The sequence below is a fragment of the Phragmites australis genome, chromosome 19, assembly GCF_958298935.1.
Source record: "Phragmites australis chromosome 19, lpPhrAust1.1, whole genome shotgun sequence".
Taxonomy (NCBI): domain Eukaryota; kingdom Viridiplantae; phylum Streptophyta; class Magnoliopsida; order Poales; family Poaceae; genus Phragmites; species Phragmites australis.
The window spans coordinates 15,512,031-15,525,376 of NC_084939.1; positions in this window are offsets into that span (position 1 = coordinate 15,512,031).

Sequence of the window (13,346 nt, forward strand, 5' to 3'; positions counted from 1 at the left end):
AACCCTAGAAGAGGGTTTATGAGATAGAAGAGGAGAAGTTTCGGCCAAACACAGGAAGTCGAATTGGACTCTAATACAAGGCCCAAGTTTGATTCGGACTGGAAAACAGACGCGACTCTCTTTAACAAGTCCGGATAGCTCAGGAGGAATTTTGAGATGAGGCCGGATCCATCTGAATGTAGATGAAATTATCTTTCCATCAAGTACTCATGATGATTAAGTTGGCATGCTCATGCTCGCGTTATTGGTCCTTCTATCACCTGTTCAGCGTGTTGTGTGGTAGGAGGAATGCGTGTATCCGTGGAAAGTATGTCCTCATCATCCTCCCCTTCTTGCATTTGAGTCATCCTCGACTCAAGCTCATCCTCTTCTCCCAAGTATGGCTTCAAATCTGCAATGTTAAAGGTGGGACTAACCCCAAAATCTGCAGGCAACTCCAGCTTATATGCATTATCATTAATCTTTTGTAACACTTTGAAAGGACCATCAGCACTAGGCATCAACTTTAATTTCCTCAATGCAGGAAATCGATCTTTTCTCAAATGCAACCAAACCAAATCTCCAGGTTCAAAAGTTAAAAGCTTCCTCCCTTTACTGCCAGTAAGTTTATACTTACCATTCATGTGCTCTATGTTTTGTTTAATGGTTTCGTGAATTTTTAACATAAATTCAACACGTTGTTCCGCATCAAAATTCATATTTTTTGAAAATGAAAGAGATAACAAATCAATAGGAGCACGAGGAATAAAGCCATAGACAATTTGAAAAGGGCAAAGCTTTGTAGTAGAATGCATTGAACGATTATAAGCAAATTCAATATGAGGCAAACATTCTTCCCACATCTTTATATTATGTGTCAAAACAGCCCTAAGCATGGTAGACAAAGTTCTATTAACAAGTTCAGTTTGCCTATCAGTTTGGGGATGACAAGTAGTCGAGAATAAAAGTTTAGTCCCCAATTTTCCCCATAATGTTCTCCAAAAGTGGCTAAGAAACTTAGTGTCACGATCAGAAACAATTGTGTTTAGCACACCATGCAAGCGAACAATTTTATGAAAAAATAAATCAGCAATATGGGTAGCATCATCACTCTTATGACATGGTATAAAGTGTGCCATCTTAGAAAACCTATCCACAACAACAAAAATATTATCCCTCCCCTTCTTGGTTCTAGGCAATCCTAAAACAAAATTCATAGAAATATCTTCCCAAGGAACATTAGGAACAAGTAGGAGCATATACAAACCATGAGGATTAAGTCGTGACTTAGCCTTTTGACATGTAGTGCAGCGAGTAACGAATCATTCCACATCTCTTCTCATCTTTGGACAAAAGAAATGACCAGCAAGGATGTCCTCCGTTTTCTTCACACCAAAATGTCCCATCAGCCCACCTCTGTGCGCTTCCTGTAACAACAACAAACAAACGGAGCCAGCTGGAATGCATAGCTTGTTAGCGCTAAACACAAAACCATCACTGATGACAAATTTATTCCACATTTTTCCCTCTTTACAATTCAGCAACACATCCTTAAAATCAGCATCATGCTCATATCGCTCTTTAATCGTTTCTAATCCAAAAATTTTGAAGTCAAGTTGTGAAAGCATAGCATATCGCCTAGATAAAGCATCAGCAATAACATTCTCCTTTCCCTTTTTGTGTTTTATGACATAAGGAAAAGACTCAATGAACTCAACCCACTTCGCATGTCTACGGTTCAATTTTCCTTGACAGTGAATATGCGTTAAAGATTCGTGATCAGAGTGTATGACAAATTCTTTGGGCTATAAATAATGTTGCCATATCTCTAAAGTTCGAACTAGAGCATACAATTCCTTATCATAACTAGAATAGTTCAAACTAGGCCCACTCAACTTCTCACTAAAATATGCAACAGGTTTTCCTTCTTGTAACAACACGCCCCCCAAACCAATTCCACTAGCATCACATTCTAGTTCGAAAGTCTTTGAAAATCTGGAAGTTGGAGTAGTGGTGCATGTGTTAACTTATCTTTCAATGTGTTGAAGGCGTTCTCCTGTGCATCGCTCCAAGGAAACGGTACACCCTTTTAAGTGAGCTCATTCAATGGTGCACCGATGGTGCTGAAATCCTTCACAAAGCGGCGATAGAATCCAGCAAGTCCTAAAAACCTTCGCACTTGTGCGACCATTGTAGGAATCAGCCAATTGTGTATCGCTTCAACCTTGACTTGATCAACTTCAATTCCCTATGGAGTAACAACATAACCAAAAAAATAAACTCGATCCGTGCAAAAGGTGCACTTCTCAAAGTTACCAAATAAGCGTGCAACACGTAAAGCATAAAAAACAGCACGTAAATGGCCAAGATGTTCTTCTAATGATCTGCTATATATCAAAATGTCATCAAAATATACCACTACAAATTTACCAATGAAAGTGCGCAAAACCTCGTTCATTAATCTCATGAATGTGCCAGGAGCATTAGTTAAACCAAACGGCATTACTAACCACTCATATAGTCCAAACTTAGTTTTAAACGTTGTTTTCCATTCATCTCCTAACTTCATGCGAATATGGTGGTATCTACTACGCAAATCAATATTTGAAAACATAACAGAACCACTTAATTCATCAAGCATATCATCTAACCTAGGGATAGGATGACGATATCTGATGGTAATGTTATTAATCACTCTACAATCCACACACATGCGCCATGTTCCATCTTTCTTAGGCACTAAAAGGACCGGAACAGTACAAGGACTAAGAGACTCACGCACATACCCTTTATCAAGCAGTTCTTGCACTTGGCGTTGTATCTCCTTTGTTTCTTCCGGGTTGGTTCTGTATGGCGCACGATTCGGTAAGGAGGCCCTGGGAATGAGGTCAATTTGATGCTCAATCCCACGGATTGGTGGCACCCCGGCGGCACTTCCTTTGGAAAGACATCAGTGTACTCTTGCAAAAGATTAGCAACAGCAAGAGGCAAAGAAGAAGATATATCCTCAAGTGAAAACAAAGCTTCTTTACAAACTAATGCATAGCAAACAGAAGTACTAGCATCCAATTCATTCATATCAGACTTGGTAGCAAGAAAACGCACTTTTCAATTTAATCTCATTTTTCTTCTCATGAACAGATTTAGGCTTTCCCGTTTTATGTTGCTCAAATTCCTTTGCTACAATCTGACTGTCACTCTTAGCATGCTTTTGATTGTTCTCTTTACTAGCTCTAGCAACTTCATCCTTTAAAATAGCACTAGGAGACATAGGATGTAATACAATTTTCTTTTCTTTATGCATGAAAGAATATTGATTAGTTCTACCATGATGCAAAGAATCTTTATCATACTGCCAGGGCCTACCTAACAACATAGAACATGCTTGCATAGGAACAAAATCGCAGTCAATAGAATCATGATACGAACCAATAGCAAAGTATACTCTCACCAACCGTGTTACCTTTACCTTGCCGTTGTTGTTGAACCATTGAATGTAATATGGCTACGGGTGCGGTTTGGTGTTCAATGCAAGCTTTTCAACCATCTTGGAGCTTGCTAAATTGTTGCAGCTTCCCCCATCAATTATGATGCAACATGAATGTTCCTTGATCACACACTTAGTGTGAAACAAGTATGTCGCTGATTCTGTTTCGCCTTCTCCATTTGTGCACTCAACACACGCTACACAATGAGGCTCTCATAGCGGTCCACATCTTCAGCACCAATGTGCTCTTCATCTTGATCATGACCATCTCCACTCCCTGCATTTCACCTGCAAGCATAGCATATGTATCTTCATCCAACTCACTAGTAGAAGAAAACTCACCATCATCCTGCACAATCAAGACACGCTTGCTTGGACATTCCCTCTTCACATGTCCAAAACCCTTGCATTGATCACATTGAATATCCCTCATTCGCCCTGTAGATGCAACAGAAGAAGCGCTCTTTGCTGGTGTTGCTACAGCACTCTTTGTAGCCTCGATTGCCCGAGAGGCAGAATTGGTTGTAGAAGAGCGTGGCTTGCTGTTGGTAGGAGAAGGCGCAGAAGCACGGCTGGTTTGAACAACACTTATGCGTGGCTGCCATGAACTAGCTCGACCTGCAGAAACATTAGTCCTAGCACTGCTGCAACGTCCCTGCACTTCTCTTTCAGCCTTACAAGCAAGATGAAATAATCGAGTGATAGAATTGTATTCCTTGTAAGCTAAAATGTCCTGAATTTCACGATTCAAACCACCCATAAATCTAGACATAGCAACCTCGTCTCCCTACTCTAAACCACAACACAACATACCTATTTGCAACTCTTGACAGTATTCTTCTACACTTTTACTACGTTGTCTCAATTGTTGCAATTTATGTAACAGATCATGCGCATAATATGAAGGAACAAATCTAGCTCGCATGATTCGTTTGAAAGCATCCCAAGTTTGTGGTGTATTATTTGGATTCTTTTGATGATATTCACTCCACCAAACAGAAGCAAAATCAGTAAATTCACTAGTGGCAGCCCTAACCCTTTTACCTTCTAGAAAATCATGACAATCAAATTTTTGTTCAACAAGTAGTTCCCATGTGAGGTAAGCATCATGATTATATTTCCCATCAAAAGGTGGCATAGTGAATTTAATCTTTCCTAGTGATTCATCATTGTCACGTACCTCGCGGAGTGGGAGTATAGGACCCATGCCAATGTGATTGAAACGTAATCGACGTCGATCACGTGCATCCACATCATCAAGCTCGGAGTCAGCGGCATAGTTGTCGTTGTTTGCTGCTACCTCACTGCGCAAATCACCGTTGTTATTGTGAAGGTTGCCATTAGTGGCCGCAATGGTGTCAGCCACTGGAGGGGCACAACCCATCTCTTTTAGGCGCTGCAAAATCCCCGCGAAAGAGGTGTTGATCTCTCCAACAGAAGTCTCCAAGGTTGCAAGCTTGCTGTTTGTGTCAATTTGAGCGGCCTCCAACCGACCAAGTCGTTCATTGGTCACTTGCACATCCTCATTCAGATCTTCAGTGTGCAGTCTAACTTGGCGTTCAAAGTGTTGTATGATGCCCCTGGTACGAGGAGAATGTGGTGGCGTAGCATTCTTTGGAGATCCTGCCATTGCTAGTGAAAAACCACAAAAACAGCAAAGCAATAAAATCACAAGAATATGCCCTATGAACTACTCGAATGTGGGTATGTCAATTCTCTCACTCTCAACCTGTTCAACCAAGCTCTTACTTGTTCTTACCAGCTAAACAGGAGGTGATAGCGGCCGAAAAGATAGGAACAACCTCCAGCGAATGGTTGTATCGATGCTGCAGTCGCTAGTTCTTGTGAAGTAGTAGTCGTATTTGTGGAGCTCTAGATAGGCTGAAAGTGTAGCAAGGAAAAACTAGAACCACTTAAGTCAAAACAAGTTGAATAATCGTTCAATGATGGTACCGTGCTGGTCCTAGGTTAGACCGTACTAGAGACGCAAGCCTAGGTACAAACGAAGTCACCGATCAGAAGCGAAACAGAAAACACAAGCACAAGCTTCTGAATTGTTTTTTTCCTTCTTCGTCGTCTTTTCTTTTCTTTCAGTCTTTCTTGTTTCTTTTTTTTTTCAGGAGCTTGAAATCCTCCACTAAGGCAAAAAGAACTCCCAAACAAACAACTCATAGCACAAAACTTTTTTTTTGTGACCCAGGGTATACTTCTACTTTTTTTCTTTGTTTTTCAAGGATCTCACACTTTCAGAGATCTCACACTTGCGGATTACAACTAAGTTTGTGAGCAGATGATGTAAATAAACACGATGACGATTCTGGTGGTGGTGGTGGAGAAGATTGCAGCAGCGATGGTTCTGGTGGTGGTGGTTGCGGTGGTGACACAAACGTGACTAGAACTCGAAACTCTAAAAGACTAGACGTCAAGACCAGCAACTCGACCCGACGATGCAACCGAAAACTCAACAAGCCTCAACTACGCAAAACTAGTAAAAGGCACAACATGTTTTGGAACACGGGGAAAAAAACTAATCTACAATTTTTTTTGGTTTTTGTGGACTGTATGTAAAGCAAAAAGAAAAACTAGAAGTTTCTCACTGATCAACCTGAAATCTAATACCACTTGATAGATGTGCTGGTCCCGAACTTTCAATGAGAGGGGTAGATGTCGATTTAGGTGGAATAGACGTTGACGATCCGACTACACCGTCCAAGAACGCTGCGCCTTAGCGATCGATACATCAACTCCGGAAGTTGTTCGTGATCTTTCGGAGCACAATCAACCTAACCATGAGGGTATTTGTTCCTGCAAGCAATCGAAGAACGAGCAAGAACAAGATGAACAAGCAACTTAATTGTGAATATAGATGAAGAGCACAATCTGAAAACAGAAGTGACGGGGTTCTGAAAACAATTAATTAGGCGGTCTAGCTGACACACGTGTTTACAAGGCGAAGTAGCAAAAGCTAGATCTATTATATCAAAACCCAAACCCTAGAAGAGGGTGTGGCTGTCTATTTATGAGATAGAAGAGGAGAAGTTTCGACCAAAACACAGGAAGCTGAATTGGACTCTAATACAAGGCCCAAGTTTGATTCGGACTGGAAAACAGACGTGACTCTCTTTAATGATTCCGGATAGCTCAGGAGGAATTTCGAGATGAGGCCGGATCTATCTGAAAGTAGAAGAAATTATCTTTCCATCCAGTACTCATGGACCACGAGAATCCTTTGGAATCAACAGTTGTGGCCTTTATCATTTGCTGCTGTCAGGAGGGCCGAATCCAAATTGAACTCGCCTCCACTTATACACTTGGGCTTGTGTGGTTCTTCACCCTTTTTCTTAAGGACAATAAAATCATCACAATAGTTAAATAATAATCTATTCTTGTAAACATTTGTGGGCAGCCCTAGGAACAAGTTCACCTGATGATTAAGTTGGCGTGCTCGTGCTCGCGTTATTGGTCCTTCTATCACCTATTCAGCGTGTTGTGTGGTAGGAGGAATGCGTGTATCCGTGGAAAGTATGTCCTCATCAGGTGTTGTTTAAAAGCGCTATGTGAAAATAGTTTAAAAGTTAAAATGAAAAGATTTTTCTTTTTCCCTAAACCTTTCAAGGCCAAAACCCTTCTCAACCCGACCCAAGACCCATTTCCCTCCATCCTTTTTTCCTTTCCCGGTTGCCTTCCAACTCCCTCTTCCGTGCACCCCCTGCCTCTTCTGTGCGCTACCGCCTCCCTCCCTACTGTGTGGCACTATGCCGAGCCACCAACCGGCCTGCCTGAGTCGGCTCCCTTCCTTCTACCTTCCACCGGCTTGATCCCCTTCTCTGTCACCGCTCTGATTGCTGCGCCTCCCTGTGCCCTCTCCTTTCCAAAAAATGGTCAGAAATAATGCCTTAACTCTCAATCAAGTGCACTCTCCTTTCCCCAAAATGGTTAGAGTTAATGCCTTAACTATCAATCAAGTGTCCCTGGCTATTTCCCACTTCTTTACTCCTCTCTATTGCTCAATCAAAGTAGAGACTGACGCCATTATGGCCAATGGAGCAGCTAGCTGTTTCTCTGAGCCCCAGCTGATCTGGTCTCCGTATCTCCGGTGAGTGGCTCCACCGCATCCATTCACTGCTCTCATTGACCAAGCCGATCCCTTCACCATGTGCACATGTGCTCGTCGGTTCCTTTGCTCTAGTCGTAGACCTATCTTTGCTACCGGAGACTGCTCGCTCTGTGCTCGAGCTCTACTGGTCGCCTCTCACCATCACCGGCTGTCAACCGCCTCTCTCCGCCTTCAAGGACCCCTCGGTGAGAATCCCTGTGTACTCCTCTCTATTTTCAACCGCTCACTAGTGAAGCCTGACCATCGGAGCGCCGTTCGCGCTGCTCTCTGGTGGCCTCGCTGCCGTGTTCAAGCCCGCCGTTGCCTCGGTCCATGGTGGACCGGTGAACTGAGACCCCCCATTGGTTCACAACGGTGGACCTGGTCCATTACTCTTTTTTCCTCTTTTTTAATATAAAAGTAATTCTTTTCTTTCTTTTTGTCGCCAGCATGCACAATAATCAAGATTTTTAGTATAAAAATTAATTAGTTTATTCTTTGAAATTAAGTAAAATTTATAGAAAAGCCCTTAGAACTTCAAATTCTTATAACATTTTGCTCGTAGCTCTAATTTGGGCGATTTTCGTGCTCAAATTCTCGTAGAGACATGTTGAATCTTTTTATAGGGTTTTTACCTAGTTTTAGTACTGTTTATTGTCCTGTTCTTAGTGGTTTTTCCTTGTATGATTTTTTGGTGTGTCCATTAGGAGGTGAGCAGTTCGTGAACCTGCAAGATCAAGCTTTTGAACTCTTCGAGCAATCCTCAGCTGAAGGCAAGTGTCCTTGAATATATTTCTCCTATTTTTAAGGTTTATATGTTAGTAATTTATCCTTGATTGTATGCTTGTCTAAATTGGAATCCCATGTTAGGGATTACTAGATTCTGTGCGATTATCCTTGTCGCCATTGATGAGTCATGGGAAATGAAGGGTAGATATGCTAGTTGTTGTCATAGTTGGGGAAAATGTTAAACTTGACTAATGTTTATGCAACATGAATCAGGAATGGTAATTTTGTAGCAACGTGGTATATGGATCCAAACATGATGGTTGTGTGATGATGGTGTGAGAATGCACGTGTGTGAGAAATGCACAGTTAATTTGTGGTTGTTCCTATGTGGGATCCAGAGGACCAGTTCTTGAAGCCTGTAACTAAGTTAAACCACACAACCATGAGGCTTATATGGGTATAGTCTGGCCAACTAATTAGCCATCCTCTAACTCTGTGGGTACCAGTGGACGGTTGAGTGGCACAAGAGGGGCTTCTGTAGTGATAAAATCACTGTTAGCAGTGAGACCTTAGTGGGTGCCTACAAGTTAGTGGAAGCTTTGTAAAGGCCTTGTGGTGAGACCCCAACTCCACATCCCGGAAGTGTGAAGCAACATGGGAATCATGACTCGTGGGAAAGCTGTGCAACTCTACAGGTATCAATCTAATCGATTAGTCGTGCTCATGGTCAAGAGGAGGCTTGGGGTTATTCTTGATTAGCTGGGATCAGGGTTTTGGTATGGTTGGTCGGGTAGCCAGGTAATGGAATTACCTGGTGAGTCTTGGTAGTCGGATGGAATCTGATGAGTTATCCTTCTTGTTATAATTGTGTCCTCACTTAGTAAATAGCATGCCTGTTGTAGGAGTTATAAGTCAGAGTTGCTTAGTGCAGTTAACTAGTCACTACTGCAGAAACCTCCTTCACTGCCGGCTCCAAAACCACCTTCACTGCCGGTTTTGGAGCCGGTAGTGGGCAACGGGCAGTGATAGTCATGGACTATCACTGTCAGCTCGGTGGACCGACAGTGAAGGGCCTTATCACTGCCAGCTCAAGGATTCAACCAGCAGTGATACCCAAGGCAGCACAGCCAGCTGAATCCTTCAGCCGGTAGTGACAAACCTGAAATCATTCAGCCGGCAGTGTTTGGCCTCTTCTCCCTCCCCTCCTCCCTCTCTCTGTCCTCTCTGTACTCCCTCTCACTCCTCGATCTCTCCGTCTCTCTATCAATACATGCATACAATGATACATATATTTAATGTAAATCAATAATAAAAGCACCTTCTTTAATACATAGTAATGAACACATATTTCAAGTCATAGGCACCGACAAACACACATATATACATAATAGTACATACAGGTCACCCCCTGAAAAGTCAGTTGAGTTCAGTCAGTCTAGTATCCCTCTACCTCTACCTCTACCTCTCCCGCGATGAGGACCGCATCTCCACCGCATTGTCAACTGTTGGCGTGTGTATGTTCGGGGATGCCGGGGAGGCGATGGTGGTGGAGTGGAGGACCGGACAATGCCTGATCGACCGCAGTGTCACCTAAGCTCTAGGCTCATCGACGTGTCAAAGGCATCGAAGTCTGACTCCTGAACACCTCTACAGTATGAGCCTTTGGCCTCCTCCGCAGCACACTGACGGCCACCCTCTCGTCCTCCTCCTCTTGTGCACGCTTACGGGACACAGCTTCTTGCTCCTCCGCAGTGCACAGCTGATGAGCCAGCCTCTCATCCTCGTCCTAGGCACGTTTCCTGGCCGCTGCTTCTTGCTCCTCCTTCGCATCATCATTTGAAGGCCATCTCGTCAATACCAACTTCGCACCACACATAGTAATTCATATCATTCATTAATAAATAGTAATTAATGACATACATTAATATCGTGTCATTTGGAAAAATATAATACGTTGTCAAGCCCCTTGGTAGCCTTCCTCCTTGTCGCATACTCTCTACTAGAAGGAATGGTGTCATCTGAAGACCTATGACGCGTGGACGACACGATCGGTTCATGAAACTCGCCGTTTGGGTTGATAATATGTTCTAAGAAGAAACCGATGATCTGTTCTTGAAGGGCATGTATTTCCGCAGGTTGTAACGCATTTGTGCGTAGTTTCGAGCGTCGCGTTTGAAGAATCAAAAGAATTAGTCCTTGAACACGTGTAGAAATTGAAAAGATTGTATCGATATGTTATTTCATACCTCAAGATAATTGGACCTAACAGCGTCTTCATCCGGCCTGAATACGTGCATGTTAGTAACAACATAAAACAGGCAGAGATTATTGCGGGCTGCCTGCCTCATACACTTCAAGAGGAAAGGGTTCGTAAGTGGAATGAATTGAACCTTTTTATTCAGTAGGAAATGCAAGACATGAATATTTTCTACGTACCGGAAAGTCAGTTTTTACATCATATTACTTCCTGAATGGAAAGCGGATGATACTCTTTTTTTGGTATCTTGTGTATGCCCTGTACGTGAATATGAATACCAATTAAACTTAGATGCAATCGTCGAGAAGATTAAATGATCGAGGTAACCTATTTAGCATGTCGATGAGTGTTGGTAAGTCGTCCGATCTCTCTTTTGTGAGTCCAAGACAATGATCTTGCTCAAGTCTAGGTGGATGACATGGAGGATCCAATGAAACTGCAGAATATGTCACCATAGCAAATTAGTACTAGAATCGAGTTGCCATTAAAATAAGGACGCCCTGGCATGCAAACATGTACTCATAACTGTAGGGCAAAAGTATGAATTTCTTGTATTGGTGGTGAAGCAGACACTTCAATAAGTAATCCTCGGTGATGTCTGGATTCTCCCTTATAAGTTTCTGGTTCACAAGCCCAGGATCGATGAATCCTACTTCCTTATCTAAGCCTTGTCTGCATGCTTAGATCTCCTTTCTACGAAAGAGAGAAGTTAGCTATGCAATTTCAAGGTACAAGATCATATAACGTGAATTATATGCATAAGTCACTTACAGAGTCCACACTCTAACTATAGCCACATCAAGGGCATCTGCCTTATACAGTTCATACAAGTCCTTGAAATTCACCTAGAAGGAGCCATCCCCGTTGAGGAAATAATCATCTGTATATTTTACGGGGAACGCCTAAGAACCCTGTCTGGAATGCGCATTTGAGTTGTAAGGTTTCTTTCTATATCTGGTTTGACCAAAGGTTTGGTCAACTCAAACGGCCATGTAACATCCAACTTTTGGATATCCACTCCCATAGTAAGCCGTGCTAATTTCTTTGCTGTTATTCTTGATTCAACCAGGAAGTTCGCAATGCTTGAAGCATCCTTAATGATTGGGCCTGACTTGCTCTTGGTCTGCTTCTTGCTGATGCATTCATAGTCAATCGGTGGCTTTCTTAAAGCCACCCCTATCTGTTTAACTTCGGCCATTTTCGTGAAAAATTTCACGGCATCTTCAAGCACAACAGGCTTCGGTGGAGGTGGTGGAGGATGGAAATGAGACGTGACACTGCCATCCGCAATCTTTTTGGTTTCCTCAGTAGTGAGTGAATAGACATCCTTAGGTTTCGCCAACTTCTTAGATGCCATCGAGTTCATAGATGATGTCATCTGCTTGGATGCTACGGAACCTGATCGTGTTTTTTGAGCTGATGGCTGAGTTCTTGATGGTTCTAGCTTCTTGATCATTGGACTTCTTTGAGGCGATGGCTGAGGAGGTGGACTTCTTCTAGGAGATGGGTGAGGAGAGGGAGATCTAAGAGGTGACAACGGCCTGAGGTGTACTAGAAAGTAGAGGTTCTCGGGAGCTGTCCCTGGTGAAAACACTGTGTAGTCCTTCTCCCACACGATAAATGTGTGCTCGTTCTCTCCTATAGTGTTCGCCCCCTCCTTTGCGGGGTAGTCCACCTCAACATAGTGGTACTGGTCAACTGCCTCGTCTACTTCGACAACAACGTAGACCTCTGGTATCAGACGTCCGTACAATTATTCATGGGAACCACGGGGATAAGCCACACTGGAAGCCACCTTGATGGTAATATTCCTCTGATGTTATTCTTGATTCAGCTAGGAAGTTCGCAAATGCTTGAAGTATCCTTAATGATTGGGCCTGACTTGCTCTTGGCCTGCTTCTTGATGATGCGTTCATAGTCAGTCGGTGGCTTTCTTGAAGCCGCCCCTGTCTGCTTAACTTTGGCCATTTTCATGAAAAATTTCACGGGATCTTCAGGCACAACAAGCTTCGATGGAGGTGGTGGAGGATGGAAATGAGACGTGGCACTGCCATCCATAATCTTTTTGGTTTCCTCAGTAGTGAGTGAATAGACATCCTTGGGTTCCGCCAACTTTTTAGATGCCACCGACTTCGTAGATGATGTCATCTGCTTGGATGCTGCGGAACCTTATCGTGTTTTCTGAGCTGATGGCTGGGTTCTTGATGATTCTGGCTTCTTGAGCGGTGGAGTTTTTTAAGGCGATGGCTGGGGAGGTGGACTTCTTCTAGGAGATGGGTGAGGAGAGGGAGATCTAAGAGGCGACAACAACCCGAGGTGTACTAGAAAGTAGAGGTTCTAAGGAGCTATCCCTGGTAGAAACACTATGTAGGCCTTCTCCCACGCGATAAATGTGTGCTCGTTCTATGCTATAGTGTTCGCCCCTCCTCTACGGGGTAGTCCACCTCAACATAGTGGTACTGGTCAACTGCCTCGTCTACTTCGACGACAGTGTAGCCCTCTGGTATCAGACGTCCGTACAATTGTTCATGGGAGCCACGGGGATAAGCCACGCTGGAAGCCACCTTGATGGTAATGTTCCTAGTACCAATGTATAGTTCACACGGTATCCAAGCTGTGATGAGATCCACAAGATAAGTGATGGAGTCAGCTCCCAAAACTCCCGTAGATGCACAACTACTCCGACGACCACCGGGGCTGGAGCGTGGACCATTAGGAGACACTTTTCGGGCATTCCTGTTAGCTCACAATGGTACCTCGTTGACGCATGAGGGCGTAGGACACTACTTGTGCTATTT